This window comes from Bos grunniens, chromosome 27 (genome assembly GCF_055505025.1).
Source record: "Bos grunniens cultivar Pamir isolate PY7600 chromosome 27, Bosgru_T2T1.0, whole genome shotgun sequence".
Lineage (NCBI taxonomy): Eukaryota > Metazoa > Chordata > Mammalia > Artiodactyla > Bovidae > Bos > Bos grunniens.
The window spans coordinates 9,916,534-9,938,504 of NC_141191.1; the positions used below are offsets into that span (position 1 = coordinate 9,916,534).

Consider the following 21,971-nt stretch of genomic DNA (forward strand, 5'->3'; position numbering starts at 1 on the left):
AAAGGCAGGCATACGTTATTTTCACATATTGTATATATTTATTATAAGAAGTTTTACCATCTTCAGATAAATGCCAGTTTTAGCATTATATGCATTTAAAAAGCTTAAGATAATAATTTAGTGTCCATTGAAAGGTATTATTATAGGATTTGAACTGATTATTGTAATTTCTAATGATGATACTTCAACTTAAACTCTGGACATTGAAGAAGTTCAGAGGGATTTAGTACTTATAATTTAAGATTCGAGAAAAGTCTGAATCAAGTTTGTCCAATAAATTATCTACATAGGTCAGGTTGTATGTGGATTGATCCAGAGGCATACTGGAAGTGTCAGGCTTCAGGGACAAGTGACCAGAGGGCACATCCTAACTTAAACTCTAGCTTTTTCAGTTTCTGTTATTCATCAAGTGAGATTTCATTCTCCTCCTTTATAGTCGTGTACTCTTCAATACCACATGCTGTATGAATCTAGTTAGTTGATTCAAAATTGGTAAGTGAATCAGATCAGATCAGATCAGTCGCTCAGTCGTGTCCGACTCTTTGCGACCCCATGAATCACAGCACACCAGGCCTCCCTGTCCATCACCAACTCCCGGAGTTCACTCAGACTCACGTCCATCGAGTCAGTGATGCCATCCAGCTATCTCATCCTCTGTCGTCCCCTTCTCCTCCTGCCCCCAATCCCTCCCAGCATCAGAGTCTTTTCCAATGAGTCAACTCTTCCCATGACGTGGCCAAAGTACTGGAGTTTCAGCTTCAGCATCATTCCTTCCAAAGAAATTCCAGGGCTGATCTCCTTCAGAATGGACTGGTTGGATCTCCTTGCAGTCCAAGGGACTCTCAAGAGTCTTCTCCAACACCACAGTTCAAAAGCATCAATTCTTCAGCGCTCAGCCTTCTTCACAGTCCAACTCTCACATCCATACATGACCACAGGAAAAACCATGACTAGCCGGACCTTTGTTGGCAAAGTAATGTCTCTGCTTTTGAATATGCTATCTAGGTTGGTCATAACTTTCCTTCCAAGGAGTAAGCATCTTTTAATTTCATGGCTGCAGTCACCATCTGCAGTGATTTTGGAGCCCAGAAAAATAAAGTCTGACACTGTTTCCACTGTTTCCCCATCTATTTCCCATGAAGTGGTGGGACCGGATGCCATGATCTTCGTTTTCTGAATGTTGAGCTTTAAGCCAACTTTCTCACTCTCCACTTTCACTTTCATCAAGAGGCTTTTTAGTTCCTCTTCACTTTCTGCCATAAGGGTGGTGTCATCTGCATATCTGAGGTTATTGATATTTCTCCCGGCAATCTTGATTCCAGTTTGTGTTTCTTCCAGTCCAGCGTTTCTCATGATGTACTCTGCATAGAAGTTAAATAAGCAGGGTGACAATAGACAGCCTTGATGTACTCCTTTTCCTGTTTGGAACCAGTCTCTTGTTCCATGTCCAGTTCTAACTGTTGCTTCCTGACCTGCATACAGATTTCTCAAGAGGCAGATCAGGTGGTCTGGTATTCCCATCTCTTGAAGAATTTTCCACAGTTTATTGTGATCCACACAGTCAAAGGCTGTCAATAAAGCAGAAATAGATGTTTTTCTGGAACTCTCTTGCTTTTTCCATGATCCAGTGGATGTTGGCAATTTGATCTCTGGTTCCTCTGCCTTTTCTAAAACTAGCTTGAACATCAGAAAGTTCACGGTTCACATATTGCTGAAGCCTGGCTTGGAGAATTTTGAACATTACTTTACTAGCGTGTGAGATGAGTGCAATTGTGCAGTAGTTTGAGCATTCTTTGTCATTGCCTTTCTTTGGGATTGGAATGAAAACTGACCTTTTCCAGTCCTGTGGCCACTGCTGAGTTTTCCAAATTTGCTGGCATATTAAGTGCAGCACTTTGACAGCATCATCTTTCAGGATTTGAAAGAGCTCAACTGGAATTCCATCACCTCCAATAGCTTTGTTCGTAGTGATGCTTTCTAAGGCCCACTTGACTTCACATTCCAGGATGTCTGGCTCTAGGTCAGTGATCACACCATCATGGTTATCTGGGCCGTGAAGATCTTTTTTGTACAGTTCTTTTGTGTATTCTTGCCATCTCTTCTTAATATCTTCTGCTTCTGTTAGGTCCATACCATTTCTGTCCTTTATCGAGCTCATCTTTGCATGAAATGTTCCTTTGGTATCTCTGATTTTCTTGAAGAGATCCCTAGTCTTTCCCATTCTGTTGTTTTCCTCTATTTCTTTGCATTGATCGCTGAAGAAGGCTTTCTTATCTCTTCTTGCTATTCTTTGGAACTCTGTGCTCAGATATTTATATCTTTCCTTTTCTCCTTTGCTTTTCGCTTCTCTTCTTTTCACAGCTATTTGTAAGGCCTCCCCAGACAGCCATTTTGCTTTTTTGCATTTCTTTTCCATGGGGATGGCCTTGATCCCTGTCTCCTGTACAATGTCACGAACCTCATTCCATAGTTCATCAGGCACTCTATCTATCAGATCTAGGCCCTTAAATCTATTTCTCACTTCCACTGTATAATCATAGGTAAGTGAATAGGAAATGCCTATCAATTATGCGGGGAAAGGTTAATTGCTATGTTCTAATTGTGCTAGGGGCCAAATCACTGAAAAACTCAGAAAGTCAGAAAATGTAGATACTCTGTAGGCAGTTTGAATCAATCAAAAGTCTCAGATGTGAAGCAGTTGAATTGGTCTAGGGTGTGGCAGACACGAATCACATCCAACTGCTTGTTACCATTTGGAGCTGTGGACTCATATTGAAAGATTTTTTTTTTTTTTTTTTTTTGATTTTCAAGAGAAGTCAAAGATTAAGAGTGATTCACAAAATTTCCCAATTTCTAAAATACTATGCTGGTTAAGCAAAATATTCTTGTGGGCTAAAATAAGGCCATGACTTGCCTGTCAAGCAGCTCCTGCCTCCAGGATTAGGCCTATGAAAACAACCAGAATTAGTGGTATAAAGTCATTTCTACTCTTGATGCGTTTGTGGTTTTGAAGATCACATCATGGAAATGAAACGAGATGTGACATAAAGCTATTTGTCACACTTAGTCAGTGTCTGAAAGGAAAATGAAAGAGAAAATTGTAGACTTTATATTTTGAAGCAACCACATAGCTGAGAAAGCGGAAGATTACAGTTCAACAGATTTGCGGCACAGATTTTGCAGTCTTATATATGTTGTATGCTTCAAAGATAATCAGTGTTTTGTAATTTTTGTGTGTAGTGATGGTACTCCATTACTAAGTAATACCTGTTTACCCTGGCTTGATGCTAAGGCTGTGTCTGTAGGACACTAGTTTAGAAGTTAGATCCCTGTTGTATGGTCACATGGCATCTTAAGAAATAATTGAATTTCTAATCAAAGAATATGGATGGTTTTTCCTTCTGAGGAGACTCTTTCTGATAGCTCATCAATACATGTCAACTTCATGAAAACAGACTAGAATTACAGTAGATTCATTCTACACTGAGTGCGATCCAAGGAGGGACCATTTTTGAGTTGTATCAAAAGACCAAGATGATTTACATATAAGCTTCTAAAACTAGGTAACCTGTATGTTAAGTCCTCTGTCATTTGGGTATCTGTTTTATAGGTTATGTTTTATTTCTAAACATCATGTAGAGTTAGTTTTATAATTTCAATTAATGACTACAAGCTATAGTTACTGTTAGAATCTTTAAAAGTCTATCTTTTTGTCATATGCCCCAAAAGGAAATAACATATTATTTTAATTTATTCAAATAAATATCATATTCAAACTGTGATATATCACAACTGATCTATCAGCAAATGAAATGCCTTTAAAGAATAAGTCTCTTCAAATAACAAACAGTATCAAGACCAAGTACATCATCTTCTAAGCTGTACTGCACTGCCTCCCTTCCCACTCAGATAAGTCCATTGCATTTCTGTACTTGTCAGTTATATGACTAACTTTTATATATAGTAAAGTGTCTTCTGCTGCTTCACTTTACAAAGGATGACTTTATAGTATTATTGATGTCCAATAGATTGTTTTTTATATGGTTTCTTGCTTGGTCACTGATGGCTTCAATTGCCTCTAATCCAAAGATTTAATAAAGTGAATATGTTTCTCTAATTACCTTAGATCAAGTGGTCTGATTGATTTTCACTTTTGATATTTTAAAACCAGACACATGTACCCCAATGTTCATTGTAGCACTGTTTATAATAGCCAGGACATGGAAGCAACCTAGATGTCCATCAACAGATGAATAGATAAGAAAGCTGTGGTACATATACACAATGGCGTATTACTCAGCCATTAAAAAGAATACATTTGAATCAGTTCTAATGAGGTGGATGAAACTAGAGCCTATTATACAGAGTGAAGTAAGCCAGAAAGAAAAACACCAATACAGTATACTAAGGCATATATATGGAATTTAGAAAGATGGTAACGATAACCCTGTATGTGAGACAGCAAAAGAGACACAGATGTATAGAACACTCTTTTGGACTCTGTGGGAGAGGGAGAGGTTGGGGTGATTTGGGGGAATTTCATGGAAACATGTATAATATCATATAAGAAATGAATTGCCAGTCCAGGTTCGATACAGGATCCTTGGGGCTGGTCCACTAGGATGACCCGGAGGGATGGTATGGGGAGGGAGGTGGGAAGGGGGTTCAGGATGGGGAACACGTGTACACCCGTGGCGAATTCATGTTGATGTGTGGCAGAACCAATACAATATTGTAAAGTAATTAGCCTCCGATTAAAATAAATAAATTTAAATTAAAAAAAATAAAACTAGGGAATGTTAATCTATAGTCTTTTAATTAAGTAAATGTAGATGATATTTGTTCAGTGTACCACAATTTAAATATCGTAAATGTATTTATGATTATATACTAGTGTCAGCATTCTAGTTTTTATAATCAGTATTATATGGTATTTAGTATAAATATTAAGTGCATAAGTGTGATATTAAGAGTTTAATAAACTCATCATTATAGAGATTAACATATATGTGAATGTTAAATTTAAGCTTGGGCATATTCATATAAAAATTTACTGTTAGATATTATTGATCAGTTAACAAAATTAACTATATTAGTTTCCTAAAGAAATAAACAGTATATCACCACTTGCAATATTTTAAATATTTTTCATTAGACTTGTACAAATTGATTTTTGTTGCTATTATTAGTGGTAAGTGTTAATATCATTAGGAGAGGTCAACGTTTTTTCATAAAGGACCAAACAGTAAATATTTTAGGCTTTGCAAACCCAAGGCCTTTATTGCAACTACTCAATTCTGCTGAAGTCTACCGTAGAAAAAACATAAATCAACAGAGGTATGCCTGTGATCCAATAAAATTTTATTTTATTGATCAATAAAATAGCAGGTGACTGGCCCACAGGGGATAGCTTACCAGTCCATATATGAATATCATTTTATAGTTTTTCAGTGCTTTCACATATTCACAAATGAATTAAACACAGCAGTCTTGTGTTATCAAGCTACACATATTTGCTTTTTGCAGATGAGTAAGACAGAGCTTAGACAGCTTGCACGTACAAATCAAAGTAAATGAGACTCATGTCTCCAGGCTCTGTGACAGATGCTTCTGGTATCTGCTGCCTCATAACTTAAGCCACTCTGAAAGCCAACATTTATGTATTATTTAATTAATAAAATTTTCTTTCCACTTCATTATGAACTTTGTCATACCAGAGCATGATGACAAGATGATAGTACAAGCTCAAGAAAGACCACAGCTCAGATCCCGGTGAGTGGATCTGACATATGCTTAAAATTCAGGAATGCAAGGGCTTAGCCATATTTAGGAAGATGAACATAGACAAAGAAGATTGGACAGCTGTTGTTACTTCATTAAGGAAGAGTCGATTCCTTATCCAAATATTTTAGAAATATTTGTTGAATAAATTAACAAAAGAACAACATTGAAGACATGATTAAATATGTTCTGAAAGAAATGAATAGAAATAATATGTACAATGTAGTTTATGTACATAGTAAACCATTTGGACTCCACTTATTCAACAACCGCAAAACAATTATTGAATTCAGTCTGAGTCACATGTTCCACCACAGGCTGAGAGGATACATGGAAATTTCTTGTACTTAAAAGGCTAAACTATAAAGGAGAGACATGGGGACTTTTAAGGACAATCAAAAAAAAAGTATGTTAGACATGATTAAAAGCTTAAATGACATGATAGTATATTTTAAAACTTATATAATTATCAAATATATACTTTATCTTTTTAAATGGTCATCCATTAAAATGTTGTAGTTTTACCAAGGTGCATACATTTTAAAAAATGAAGAAAAAAATGGAGAAGCCTATAGAAAAGTAATCAAAGTTTCAACCTGAAATAAAAACAGACACTAAATATCAGTCTTTTTGACCATTCAAAGAAAGTTGTTTTCATGACTGAATATGAAAAGATTGTAATATACTTTTAAAAACTGTACCTTTTTAAAGTTTAAATTAATATAAAACTTATATTTGACAGTATATTAAAAAATAAAATTTAAACATGTTAATTATTTTTACTATAAAAACGTACATCCCAAAGTGTGTCCTTTAAAATGCAAACAGAAGTTTTTATTATAAGTATAATATCACATTTAATCAAAAACATTACATCAATTGTCTGCTTAGACATAATAAATATATGCTCTTGGTATAATATTTATTTTTAAATTGGAGTTAATAGTTTTGTTATTTGACTGCTTTATCTCCATAGTTAAAAGCTTTGTTTTGAAAAAATGTATGTATAATGTTAAGAACTTCTGATTTTTATTTCCTGTTTTTCTATTTGTGGAAAGGGAAATGAGAGAAGATATTTTGATATGGGTGAAAAAGTTAAGAAGCATTTAAGATAACTGGGATAGAGATCTCTACACTATTCAAGATGTAGTGAAAAAAGTGGTAACAATGTATTTAAATTTCTTTAAACTGTCATCTTAGACAGGCTTCCTGGAATATGACTAAGTCAGTAATCTATTATATATTCTCAACTAAAGTCAGTCACAAATTTTTTTGGAACTTGAAATTCTTTCAATACAATTGTTTTCAATTTGTACAAGATAATATACATAGCAAGGGGGGAAAAGGAGAGAAGTGAGAGATAATTTAAACAAATTGTAATGCCAAGTTGGAAATTTTTTGAATACCTAAAATATTTAGATTCTCTTTATATTTTCCTTCAAACTAATGTATTTGATTAAAATCCTTATCTTATCCTCCCTTTCCCTCAACTGCAAGAAAAAACAATGACAAAAATACTAATATACCTGACTCACATCCTTTATGACTGAAAAAGAGTTTGCATTGATGTGGTACAGGAATCAGGCTCATAGAAAACATCTCACATTTACCATAAACTGTGTCCTCCTTGAAAGAAATGAAAATGATAACCCCAATCATTTTACTTTATAAATTAAAGGTTTCAAAAGTTTTTTTTATATTCTTAAATTAATTGTTAGTAAATTATAAATTTTGTCTATATATGTATAAGGGCTTTCCCTGTTGGCTCATTGGTTAAAAAAAATCCACCTGTCAGTTCAGGAAATGTGGGTTCTGTCCCTTCTGTGGGGGAGAAATGGCAACCCATTCCAGTAATCTTGCCTGTGAAATCCTATGGACAGAGGAGCCTGGTGGGTACAGTCCATGGGGTCCTAAAAGAGTCAGACATGACTTAGAGACTAAACAACAGCAGTGAACATATGTGTAAACAAAATTTGATATTTCTGTAAAATATATGTACCACTGTCATTGTAAAATGCCCATTCTAGGCTAAACTAAAAATATCAGGTTCCCTGGTATTATATCAGTGGGTCATAATTGAGCACATGTGAAATGTTTGTCTAGACCACTTGTTAATTAATGATGTGTAAGTGGGTAAAATTCCCCTGTAACCATGTGACATGTGTACTCCAAGTAATTTGAAGTTATCCTTTCTCTTTCTTATACATGCATGTCTTTTCAGTCAAGCATTCCATTGTCTAAGTATTGGATATTTGGTTTGGTCCTTTATTTGGGGCTTCCCTGATAGCTAAGTTGGTCAAGAATCCACCTGCAATGCAGGAGACCCCACTTCAATTCCTAGGTAGTAAGGATTCCCTGGAGAAGGGATAGGCTACCCATTCCAGTATTCTTGGGCTTCCCAGGTGGCTCAGCTGGTAAAGAATCTTCTTACAATGCCAGAGACATGGGTCCAATCCCTGGGTTGGGAAGATGCCCTGGAGAAGGGAAAGGCTACCCACTGCAGTATTCTGGCTTGGAGAATTCTATGGACTGTATAGTCCATGGGGTTGCAAAGAGTTGGATACAACTGATCGACTTTCCCTTTCCCTTTCACTTTGGTCCTTTATTTACTCTTTGCCAGAAGGTTGGTGTGAGGCTCTTTTGTAGATATTCTTAAAAATTTGGGACTTAACTATTGCTTGTTAAAGAAAAGCTTCCTACATGCTTAATTACAGGTACTACATCAAATTAAATTAGAGTAACTTAAAGTAAAAGAAACATATCACACTATACTTTTTCATTTTTTCTTTCAAGGATACCATGTTTTAGGAAAAGTACAAAATGAAGAGTAGTCTCTCTGGAATATGAAGAACAAGATGGGAAGGACTGAAGACACTAAGGTAAACCATTAGTTTTCCCAGCTAAGCCTCTATTTCAGTTCTACATTTTCAAGGCAAAGTGCTGTGTGCCTTTCTTTCCTTTGATTATTGAACTGTGATCCTAGAAATCTGTTGGGTCTGTGATGCAGTTCCTCAGTCATGAGAAGAATGAAGTAATACTAGGTTTTGTGGTTGTTTTACCTTTTTTTGAAGTAATTAATCTTAATGGTTGTTGGGGGAGAGGAAATTCAGGGTCAAAAGGTTCTCAGACTCTAGTCCTAAATTTCAGTAGCTTGAGTGTGATCTCTGGCTAGTCAGCCAATCTCCCTGGACTCCAGTCATCCACCTGAGAATTGCCAGGGCAGATGCACAGCATCATGGGAGACCAAGAAATAATCAGGACTTTTTGTGAGATTTGAGAAGGAAGCTGAGTAAAATCAGGTTATAAATGAAACACAAAGGGGTAAGGTATCAAAGTGCTGATGTGACTAATCAGATAAATGAAAAGTGCTGATGTGACTAATCAGAACTGACATTGTCTTCTGAGTTCATTTTTAGAAAATGAGCTCATATTTTAGAAAAGATTCTAAAATAGGTCATATTTCAGAATACTTTTTTTACAAATTTTACTCTTCCTTAGCAATTTTATTTCTGTCAACATTGAAAAAAGTATAAAAATATGAGAATATAAAATATGTCAGAAAACATGCTTGCAATTTGGAGACTTTCCTGCCTTCTAATGCAGTAGCAATAAAAGATTCAAGTGTTTGTTTATTCATTGATTTGTTCAAGAACTCATGGCAGCTTTATTGCTACATGTCAGATGTGAACAGGGCTGGCCACTAAATCTTTTTTCTTCTTCATTCATAAGCTGAGAATTATAACTGAAGCAGCCTCATCAATGTGCTGTATAAATTAAGCAATACTCAGTAACGTGTACATGGAAACAAAGTAAAAATACTCAAAAATGGAAGATATTTTTATTAAAATTAATGTTTGTTAGAAGAGATGAGAGGGTTTAAATAATTATAGATCAAGCACCTTGGGCATTCAAATGAGGTTATTTTGTCCAAATGGCATCTGGATGCCTCTCTCCTCTTCTCCTCCTACTATCTTCTCTCCCTTCCTGTCTTGTGACCTCAGGAGGTAGCCTGACTGAAGAGGAGTTGGAGTTTTGCTCTCACATAGACCCTGGTTTCTCAGGCTTACCCCTTAGAGCATCCTCCAGCAAATTTCCTGATCTCCCCAGGAAGGACCTGACATCTTACTGCAGGATGTGTCAGATGTCTGATGCATAATCAGTCATTCGTTCATATTGATTCATCATTCAGAGGCATGTTTTAATCCAGTGTAAGATTAATTTAACGGTGATTTGTGATTTAGGAAAGAAATATTTGGAAAAATCAAAGAGAATTCCCTAGGATAAAAAGTAACTCAGTTGACTCTATTAAAACATAAAGAGTAAATTGAAGAAAGTAATAAGGATTATTCAAAATGTATGTCATGTTTAGTGACCCCCCGCCCCGAGAAGTTAGTATTATAAGTTATGGGGAAAAAATACTATGTTGGCTGTGAGTTTGTTATAAATGGCTTTTAATGTGTTGAGATATGTTCCCTCTACAACCACTTTGGTGAGAGTTATCACAAATAGATGTTGAATTTCATCAAATGCTTTTCCCGCATCTGTTGAGATATTCATGTGGTTTTTGTCTTTCTTTTTGTCAATGTGACATATTGCATTGATTGATCTGTATATACTGAACCATACTTGTGGCCCAGGAATGAATCTAACTGGATCATGGTATGTGATCCTTTTTATGTGTTGTGGGATTTTGTTTGTTCATGTTTTATTGAGGATTCGTGGTGATGAAAATAAATGTTATTTTGTTAATACTGTAAAAAACATTAAAAGGGGGCTAGGAGATCTGCTTTCTACAGTCCTTCTGAGGCTTTTAGCATGGATTTTATGGAGCTAAGTGAAATCACTGAGGCTTGCACATGATAGCTATGTAGATCTAAGAACTAGCTATGTAGATCTAAGAACTTTATGTTATGTTCAAACTGGTCTGTCTTGCTGTCTCTTTGCCAAAATTCGGCAGGGCTTTATTTTAATACCTGATAGAAGAACAGAAAGTATTTTCTACAGTGCCTCTTCCATTTTTCTTTAATACTAAAAGTTGCATAAATGTTATTTCAGTTACTAATTCATAATCAGTAATGATAGTAATATTTAATATCACATTTGAGCTCTTGAAATGTTCTCAGTGATAATTTTGATTTTCATTTGTAAAATCATTTTGAAGTATGTAGGTGCCTCTTTATCAAAATAAGGGAAAAAAGCATCCTACTCTCATAGGTATTAGAGTTTATGATTATTTTTCTGTTTGTAATTATTTCATGGTGACTATGGTATCTGTCGGAGAAGGCAATGGCACCCCACTCCAGTACTCTTGCCTGGAAAATCCCATGGACGCAGGAGCCTGGTAGGCTGCAGTCCATGGGGTCGCTAGGAGTCAACATGACTGAGCGACTTCACTTTCAGTTTTCCCTTTCATGCATTGGAGAAGGAAATGGAAACCCACTCCAGTGTTCTTGCCTGGAGAATCCCAGGGACAGGGGAGCCTGGTGGGCTGCTGTCTATGGGGTCACACAGAGTCGGACATGACTGAAGCGACTTAGCAGCAGCAGCATGGTATCTGTACACTGTATTAGATAGACAGGGAGTGGATAAAATGTACAGTGATTTATTAGTGAGATTTTTTTTAATTATAAGAAAAGTAAGCTTTTGAAAATTCAATGATGACACTGTAAAATTCCTAAAGATTCTTTTAACCTTAAAACTCAGGGAAATAATAAAATGAATTTGTCAGAACTTACATTTGGAGCCGCATCTGGAGCCCACTGACCTGGGCACTTCAGTTCAGTATTTAAAACCTTAAAATTATTCCTATTATATCTTCCCCTCAGTAAATTTGCATGCCCATCCAAACATATTCCATCATTTAAGTGATTCTTATTTCTAAAAAAGAAAGGGAATAAATTCATTTTCTTCATCCCACCCTGCCCACCCCCAGTTTTAAATATATATATATATATATGTGTGTGTGTGTGTGTGTGCATATATATATATATGTCAAAGAATACTTTCAGTATAATATAAATATTTTCCAATAATCTGGTTCTCTTCCAGCTGGGTACATTGTAGGACTGTAATTTGCTGACTTGTGTGGTTGGATATGATCAAGTGTTTTTGTGAGCCAGCTGTTCCTTTTTTTCTTGAGATGGTAGATCAGGTGTGTTGACAAGAGGGGAAACAGAAGAGGAAGGAAAGCAATGTTTCCTGTACTCACAGGTCCTGGAGAGACCATCAGTGCTAGCCATCAGAGGGGCCCTGGAGGGAGCTCTAGGAGAGAATGCCAGACAAGCAGGGGGAGCTGAGGAGGGCAGGGAGAGGAAGTAGGGAGGAAGGAGGGCCCTTGGGTTACTGCCTTAACTGGGGCACTCGGGCTGGAGCATGCTAGCCAAAGGTATGCACGGGTTTCACTGGTGTGTGCAATTCCACTAGGTCACAGTTCGGACAAAAAAGGGTTCCTGTGGACATTGCTGCTCTGGCCATCTGGGCAGGGTGCCCACAGCCTGCTTGTGGGGATGCTGAGGCAGCAGGACGCTATGAAGCTTTCAGACTTCCAATACACAAGCATGTGGTGCATTTTCATTTCCCAAACTGGTGACGGAAAATAGATACAGCAGGTTTCAGCTAACCTGTAATCTCAGTGTTCCACTAGGAATAGTGGCAATTTACTCAAGCAATGCTTAAGTAAAATGAGTTTTATTTTTAGTGAGTTATTTTTTTTTAACATCTACAAGTTCTATTTAGATCTTTTTTCAAATATGTTTATTCTTATTTAGTATCTTGTCTTTCATTATGACTCCTGTGTATTTTTTTAAAATCTTTTTTGAACATTTTGAGACTGTTGTGTTATCTCAGATCCAGAGACTTCTAACCCATGAGCTGGTTAAGTTTACTGACTCCAGTGCACATTTGCTGGTGTGACCTGGGCCAAGTTATGTATCATTAACTAGGGTAATAGTACCTACATCAAGGTGTTGTTGGGTAGTTTAGAATGGCTTTTGCAGTAAAAGTAGAGGACCTGAAAGAACCTAGTGAAGAGTATACAGTTTTCATTAAGTTTTCAGCTTCCTAGGACTTGACTTCTTTTGCCTGATTGTTCAGGATTTCTGGACATTTTTCTTCCTTTTGCAAAAGCCATTCATTAAACTTTAATACTTTATCAAAAATCTTTAGGTGGTTGTAGTTAAGGATTTCAGGATTGCCAAGCCTGGCATGTTATTGACAATAGAATTCATTCAATTGGATGTTTCTTCTAATTATCTGCCAAGTTCTCCTAAAGTACTATATTGGGATAGAACTATATCAGTTCATACAGCAAGTGAAAATAATTTAAACTACATAATTGAGACATCTTCTTTTGTATTATCTAGAGTTATGCAAGCAGTTCTTTCAATTTAAAAGAATCCAGTATATTTAATGAAAATAATATCTACTTAGAATATATATTTTTAATAGAAATGACCAAAGATTTTTATAGAGTATTTAAAAAAATCTATTTCCTTATTCTTGGTATGTATTTTATTCATGTACTCAAAATCACACTAGTTTTTTTTTTTTGTAAAATTCATTTTTAAAGAAACTAATATTAAGGTCTAAAGACTTTCAATAATAAAAGAATTTGACAGAGAATTTACAATACATATTTATCATAATTGTCTTACAAAATTTGTCAATAAGCTATTTTAAATTCTACAAGATTTTATTCCTCCCTTTCTCTTCCTTTCAAAAAGAAAAATAGTTAAGTTCATCTATTTCTGCCATTGTAAGAACAGTGGTGATTAATAGTTCTCATCAAATCTGGCCAACTCTAATAATATAAACCATGTATCTTATATACTAAGGCACTTACAATGAAAGTTTCTCTTTTGAGATTTGAACTGTAGGGAAAAAAAAATCATGAGTACACTAACTAGAGAATATAGCATGATTAAAGACCAAAATTTAAAAAGAAGTTCAGTTTTTCATGTGGTATAACTTTACACTATTTGTATCAATTTCAGCATTTCACTGTATATCCCAAAGGGCTTATGAATGATTCTACATCACCAGGAAATGATATCTAAAGAAAAATGACAGAGAGCATTTTTTCTCAAGTGTAATACATGTCTATTCTTACAAGGATTATCATAAGTTGGCCTAAAATTCATCATGCATTTTTAGTTAATAAAATATTAAATATATTTAATTATATGTGTATATAAATAAATATAGATGTACTGCTGTATCTAGTTATACTTTAAGCTGTTTAAATCTGATATTTACAAATCAAGTTTAAAAGTAAATATTTGGCAAAACTAATACAATTATGTAAAGTTTAAAAATAAAATAAAATTAGAGAAAAAAAAATTAAAAAAAAAAAAAAGTAAATACATACTCTTATTCAAAACTATGCAAGGATAAATTCTAATAATTAATCGTTTAAGTCAATCTCTAAAACTCCTGATGTCCACATAATAATAAGGACAACTGAACACAAATTTCTGGTTTGAGTCCCAGGCACCGGTGATTTCTAAAGCTCCCAATGAATTCCCATATTCCCCCAAGGTTCTGAAACATCACTATAGGTGAATTGATATTCATAGAAATAAGCACTTTTTAATTTTAAGAATGCATTTAAGGTATTGCCTATGATTCTGCTGATTAAAATAACTGCTATCTTATCAACAAATTAGTTTATTTACTGGTACCTTAATATATCCATTGTATACTTAAGAAAATTGAGACTTAAAGCAATCAAGACACTTTCCCCACAATACACACCTAGTGAGTAATTTAAAACGAAGTTTTTCTCCTTACTTTCTAAATTGATTCACCAAGGCAGCATAGCTTAATTAGTCTGAGGTTAGGAATCTAGGATTTTGAATATTTTGTTCATAATACACCCTGAAAATTTACCATATTCAGTTTCACCTTTTCTCAAAATGCGTGTAAAATAATATTAAATTTTAAAACTTTTAATAGGACATAAATCATTAAGAAATATACAAAGCTTATACCCTTTTGTTATAAGAGTAACTATATACTCAAGAAGAAGTTCAAATATTTCTACCAAACAACCATGAGTTTTTAGAAATCTATTATAATGTCTTCCCATATCCACAGTTTTCATATCTGAGAAGCAATCATAGCTTTAGACAACTTGAGATATAATTTCTGACCTCTTAGACCAAAAGGTTTCATATTTTACTTATCCTTCACTTACTAGTTGGAAATCCCTAGAGTTTCTTTTTTATGAAATAGCTACAAAATATTTAGTTCAACTGCCATCAAAACATCAGCTGTTCAGTTTTTGTTACTCAACTAGAGGGCCCTTAAATTCTCTAAATACAGGATCATCTTCTAAGAAGGAAAGATCAAACTCTTCCTGGAAAGTTTTCAAAGGAGAATTAGCCATAATGATTTAGCATAACTAACACGATGATTCATATGCTAAATTGTATTTATAACTTTGTATCATTATAAAAGTTGTGTTTAGATTACAAAATCTCTTAGAAAAATATCAAAATATAATTCTGAAAAAAATACTATTGTCACATCTTCCAAATAATTAGGTTTTGGTTGTAAATAATGGTCAATTAGCTACTTCTGTTATTAAGAAAGACTAAAGTTTGGAGGCCTAAATTTCTTTAGGTTATGCAATAAATGAGTTGTAAATAATTTTTCTCTCGTACATAACTTTTCACTCCATAGTTGAGTATGAGAGGAGAATATGATAAACTAAAAGTATTTGAAACTGTTTAAGAAAGGGAACATTTTTCAATAGTTTTTCAATTAGTATCTTTCTTAATTTCTTCAGAATATTTAAAATATCTTCATCTTTCCTCTAAGTTATAAAAGCTTGACGTATTAATTAGTTAGAAGTTAATAAATTCAATGCTATACATTATACTGAGTGAAGAATTGTGTCAAATTTTTAATTAGACAAATACATCATACAAGTGATGGAATATTCTGAATTATGAAGTCAGTGCTTACTACTACAGTATCTTGGTTTGGGGATCATGCTGATTGGTTTAAGAGAAGTTTTTTTTTTTTGGTCTAAGAGAAGTTTTATCTACTTGCCAGTCTTTGATTCAGGAACCCAGGCCTAAGCCAGTTGGTGCATAGAATCACCTGGACATGTGAATTTGTTCAGATGCTTAAAAAGTGCCCTGGAGAGAAGCATCTGTAAATGAATGATTATGGTACCAAGTTTAGCCCCAATCCATGAATATAGATTTATGGAAGTAAATTGTTTATTCTTAATAATGAGCCTCTATAAAAACAATTTCTGCTCTTCTTTTTATAAAAATTTTTATGTGTTTAAATAAGGCATAGAAATTTATAGCCATCTTCTAGAAGCCTGTGAATGTTAATCAACACAGAAAGAACAGAGCCCAGAAAATCTCAGAGAAATTAAGTTAAAAATTAAGAAAAAGTTGAGAGACTTGACTGAACCATGATTGATGGTTTCCAATCAGTGAATATTTCAATTATACCTGTCTCTTATTTGAGGCAATTTAGGTTGGATTTTTCTGTTATTTATGTCCAGAAGCATAATTTTTACATATTGTGTTTGTTAGCTTGACTTGGCATAAAACATGAAACAGAATGTCCTTCTTTGATAATTTGTGGATTGCTTTCTTACACTAACTCTTGTTGGGGAGATTATACCTTTTGGTTGACTTGATTATATTTCTTAATTAACTATAATATTTTTTCCTTATGTTTAAACATATGATAATATTGCCAGTGTATTTTGATTACTTTATATCAGTTTCTCTCAGGATATAAATGTGTCCTTTCAGGCATTTGCTGTCCAGTAACTTAAATACTGAAAATACAGGTTTAACCACTATTAACACATCTAGTGCTAGAGAATAGGAGAAGAAATGGAAATGAAAGAAAAATAATTGGTCAGTACATGCATACACACACATATATTCAGAGCACAATAAGAAAGACTCAACTATTGCAATACTCATTTGAAATTAGTCATATATTCCTCACTGAGGATTATAAACTTCCTTTTCCATATTCCTGTTACTCTCAGCAAACATCTTTGGAGGTTAGGTTCTTTAACTGGTAGGGTAAAACAGACCTTCATTTCTCATAAGCCAGTGTGAGTTGTTATAGTATTTTATGGGCTTTATAGTACTTTATGAAGTTGTTATATGAGTTGGGACAGTATTTTATATTTTACAGTATTTTATTTTTTTTCTTGTAATACGGGGATAATATTAAGCCAGAACTTAGAAGATCTCCTACATTTCAGACATACTCCTCCAGGTTGCCATCGTATAGTAACAACCAGTTTCTACTCTACATTGTGTCTTAACAACAGTGTCACCTTCCCACTCAGGTTCCATCGCCCCTGACAGTAGACTAACCTCCTTCTTTGCTGGTTGATCCAGTAGGTCTGGTCTCCAGTAGGAGACCAGAGTAGCCAGGTGGCAACCTCAGCTTCTACTTTTATAAGACTCTGTGTTGTGGCCATTAGTGGAGATATGTCTTCTTCTTATGGATTATATTTTTAAATTATGACAATGTTGTATTTAGAGAAAATAAATGGAATTAATACTTTGATTTCTACTTTCTATTATTCAAAGAAAATAGCAGTAGCCATATGTCATATATGCATATATATATATATATATACCTGTTATGCACCTTCTCATTACTATAATTATTTTAACATAACTGAAATTATAACTGCTGTAATTAAACAACAGTCACAGTTTTCTTAATAGTGGTTTAATGCTTAGTCTTTCATGTTAATATGCCATACTCTATGATGTTATTCTATATTCTCATATATTTAAGTTTTTATAATGAAACTTCTAGCCTCCAGAACTGTTAGATAATACATTTCTGTTTAAGCCACCGAATTGATGGTGTTTTTTTATTTTGGCAGCCTGAGCAGACTACTATAATAATATATTAAAATCAGTGAGTACACAGAGTATATATACAGAGACAAAATAAACAGCCTAGTTTATTTTTTGAAAAGAACAGTTGTTCTTTTTAAAGAACAACAATATGGGAGGACTTGCCCTACCAGATATCAAGACATATTATAAAGCTAGGAATATAAAATCAGTAGTCATTTGTATACTGTGAAAGAAAGGTCTCAATCTGTTAGAAAGAGAATAACAGGGGTATAAAGAATTTTCCAATAACTGTCTTCCTTGATCACTCAGGATAAATCTGAAAACGAGTTAAAAAGACCAACAAAAACAATAGCAGGCCTTTGAGTCAGCACCAGTTGAAACACTTTAGTTTCTGGTATTAACAAAGTCAGAAAAATGTTTTCAGCATTAGTTTATATTCATCTCCCTGTGCTTCTGCCTAAATTCCCTCTTACTGAACTAAATCACTCTCTATTGACTCAGCATGTAAATCCTTTAAAGACTTGGGACTATTAAGATCTCTCCAGAAGTGTTTAGCCGAGGACTGCACATTTTATTTCTTCCCTCTCACTATGTAAATCAATCCCTTTAGATGCTTAATTGTATTTGCTGTTCTTTTTTGAATGCCTTCCATTTCATCTAACTTCTTCAATATTGAAAAAGAGAAAGCACTATCTCAAAGTGAATTCTAGTTCAGGTGTACTTTCTTGTTTGGTAACGTCCTATGGCCACCAAGGTGATTTTCAGCTTTTTTTCTCCAAACTGTCACAGTATTTCAGTCTCATCTAATTTACTGTCTGGTATCCTCTCCCCTCTGTCCTGTTCTGTTTGACTGCTTTCCAGCTGTCTCCCTTCCACTGAATACCTGATTATTTTTCTGCAGACACACTTCCTCACATTATTTCAAGTTGAATCTCATGTTTTAAATTTGTTACCATATTTCCAACTTCTATAGGCTTTCCCCCTCTCATTTTCCATTTGTATGGGGGTTCAGCACACCTCTGCACACTTTATTGAGAAACCTGTGTACGTGTTATTAACACTTTATCAATTCCAGATATCCTATAAAAATATTTAAGATTGAGTGTGAAGCAGATTACCACATGCAAAGTCATTTTCAGTCATCATCCTCATCTCATTCATGCCATAATTTCAAGTCATTCTGAACTAACCTAGTAAGAAAATAGACTATTAAATTCTCATCTAACCTTCTTCCATTTAATATTTAATGTATTCATTTACTGCAAGATTTCTTTGTATCAGTGTATCTTGTGATTTATCCAAATAGAGTTAGGTCTATAACGTCTGTTTAATAAATAACACTACGCTTCTGATTACATACCTGAACATTAAGCAATATTCTGCTGGAGCCTAGATGAACTTAGTGAAATAGAGAACATCCCAGACAGAGTCAAGGTTATCAGTGAGAAATATCAAAGTTCCTGTTCCAATATTTCCCTATGATCCATCTGGACTCTCATCTCAGAAATTAATCTGAGGGTATTGAAATATTTTTCCCATAGAAATATATGAGAACTCTGCTTTTTGCAGGAAATAATGAGATAGATATTAAAGAATAAACTAATACACAGACCATGTCAGTGGTCTGGAAAGAGTTCCAAATGTTAGGTAGTCCAGGTTACTGTCTTAAGAGACCTAACCTTTTGATTCAATCATGTCACATTTTTTAATAGAGTGTACCTCTACCAGGTATAGTGGAGAGCTGAAAGAAAACACAGAGCAGAAGAAAAAGATGCTGTTCTGTAGGAACACACATCCACACTGAGCATCCATAATAGCTCACAGTTCACAGGAAACATAACAAAGAAGCACTAAATGTTGCTTGGTTTGGAGGTACAGAGGGCGAGGAAGAAGAGGACAGTGGAAAGCTGCATGCTCTCCTGTTCAGTTGTTTGTCACAAAACACATGTTTCCCAGTTGAATTGTAAAATGAGAAGTGTTCTTTCATAGTGAATGAGGATGTATTTACTGCTACAGGATGAAGAAGTATAATAGTTCATTCTTGCTTTTGTGGCTCAGATGATAAAGAATCCACCTGCAATGTGGGAGACCTGGGTTTGATCCCTGGGTTGGGAAGATCCCCTGGAGGAGGGCATGGAAACCCACTCCAATATTCTTGCATGGAGAATCCCATGGATGGAGGAGCCTGGAAGACTACAGTCCATGGGGTCGCAAAGAGTTGGACACAGCTGAGCGACTCAGCGTGATCATTGACTTTTTAAAATTGACGTACAGTTGGATTACAATGTTTCAGCCATACAGCAACCTGTTCAGCTGTGTGAAGTGAAAGAGTTGGTCACTCAGTCATGTCTGACCCTTTGTGACCCTGGGGACTGTAGCCTGCCAGCCTCCTCTGTCCTTGGAATTCTCCAGGCAAGAATACTGGAGTGGGTAGCCATTCCCTTCTCCAGGGGATCTTCCCAACTCAGGGAGTAAACCTGGGGTCTCCTACATTGCAGGCATATTTTTTAGCCACCTGAGCCAGCAGTTATTACAAGATATTGAATATGTTTCCCTGTTTATACATAGGTCCTTGTTTATCTCATTGACTCTTAAAAGACTGATTAAATATACAGCTTCTTTCATCTGAAATATATTGCACACAAATATACAAAATACTGCAAACAATTTTAGGAAGCCCTTGTGTATTACTCTTCTATTCTAGCCATAATAAATGACCACAAATTTAATGACTTAATACAAGTTTATTATTTTACCATGCTGGGGGTAATCACCAGACTAAAAACAAGGTGTGGGCAGAGCTTTATTCCTTTCTACAGACCCTGCAGATGAATCTACTTTCTTACTCCTTCAGGTGTGGGCAGAATTCACTTCCATGAGACTGTAGGACTAAGTCTCTGTTTTCTTGCTGGCTGTCACCTGGGGATGCCTCCATCTTCTTTGGTCCTCTCTCTAATACTTGCCAGAAGCCCTCACTTGAATAATCTACAATAGTATCCACAATGCCCTTAATCACATCTGCAGAGTCCCTTTTGTAAAGAAGTATATCGGGCTGGTGCACTGGGATGACCCAGAGAGATGGTGGGAGCGGGGGTCAGGATGGGGAACATGTGTACACCCGTTGCAGATTCATGTTGATGTATGGCAAAACCAATACAATATTGTAAAGTAATTAGCCTCCAATTAAAATAAATAAATTTAAATAAAAAAAAGAAGTATATCATATTAGCTTATGCCAGCACCTTCTTCAAAAGTCCTTCAAAAGTCTCCATAAGTCCTTTTTTTTTTAATGTCCTACCATAGTTTGGCCTGAGGCAAACAGGGAGGAAACACAGCCCCACTCATCAACAGAAAATTGGATTAAAGATTTACTGACAGTGGCTGACCATTGGACCAGAGCAAGATCCAGTCCCTCCCATTAGAAAGCTTCAACAAGCATCTCATCCTTGTCCATCAGAGGGCAGACAGAATGAAAACCACAATTACAGAAAACTGATCACATGGATCACAGCCTTGTCTAACTCAATGAAACCATGAGTCATGCCATGTAAGGCCACCGAACACAGACGGGTCATGGTAGAGAGTTCTGACAAAATGTGGTCCACTGGAGAAGGGAATGGAAAACGACTTCAGTATTCCTGCCTTGAGAAACCCATGAAAATATGAAAAGCAAAAAAGATATGACACTGAAAAATTGAACTCCCAGGTAGGTAGATGCCCAATATGCTATTGGAGAAGAGTGGAGAAATAGGTCCAGAAAGAATGAAGAGGCTGAGCCAAAGTGAAAATAATGCCCAGTTGTGGATGTGACTGGTGATAGAAGTAAGGTCTGATGCTGTAAAGAATAATATTGCATAGGAACCTGTAATGTTAGGTCCATGAATCAAGGTAAATTGGAAATGGCCAGACAGGAGATGGCAAGAGTGAATATGGACATTTTAAGAATTGGTGAACTAAAATGGACCAGAATGGGCAGGTTTAATTCAGATGATCATTATATGTACTACTGTGGTCAAGAATCCTGTAAAAAAAAAAATGGAGTAGTCCTTATAGTCAACCAAAGAGTCTGAAATGCAGTACTCGGATGCAGTCTCAAAAACGACAGAATGATCTCTGTTCATTCCCAAGGCAAACCACTCCATAGCACAGTAATCCAATGTCTGTGCTCCAACCACTAATGCCAAAGAGGCTGAAGTTTAACAGTTTTATAATAAACTAGAACACCTTCTGGGAAAATGCAATGGCACCCCACTCCAGTACTCTTGCCTGGAAAATCCCATGGACAGAGGAGCCTGGTGTGCTGCAGTCCATGGGGTCGCTAGGAGTCGG

General features: G+C 35.3%; 1 long non-coding RNA gene across 10 annotated transcripts in view; it reads left to right on the plus strand.

The window, feature by feature from the left end:
• LOC147343521 (uncharacterized) overlaps nucleotides 1-21,971 on the plus strand; it is a 438,787-nt gene that overhangs the window by 147,665 nt on the left and 269,151 nt on the right. For all 10 annotated transcript variants that reach the window (XR_015156507.1, XR_015156505.1, XR_015156500.1 and 7 more), the window contains one exon: nucleotides 8,575-8,660. This is a non-coding gene — a long non-coding RNA (uncharacterized LOC147343521). The remainder of the gene's footprint in view (nucleotides 1-8,574; nucleotides 8,661-21,971) is intronic.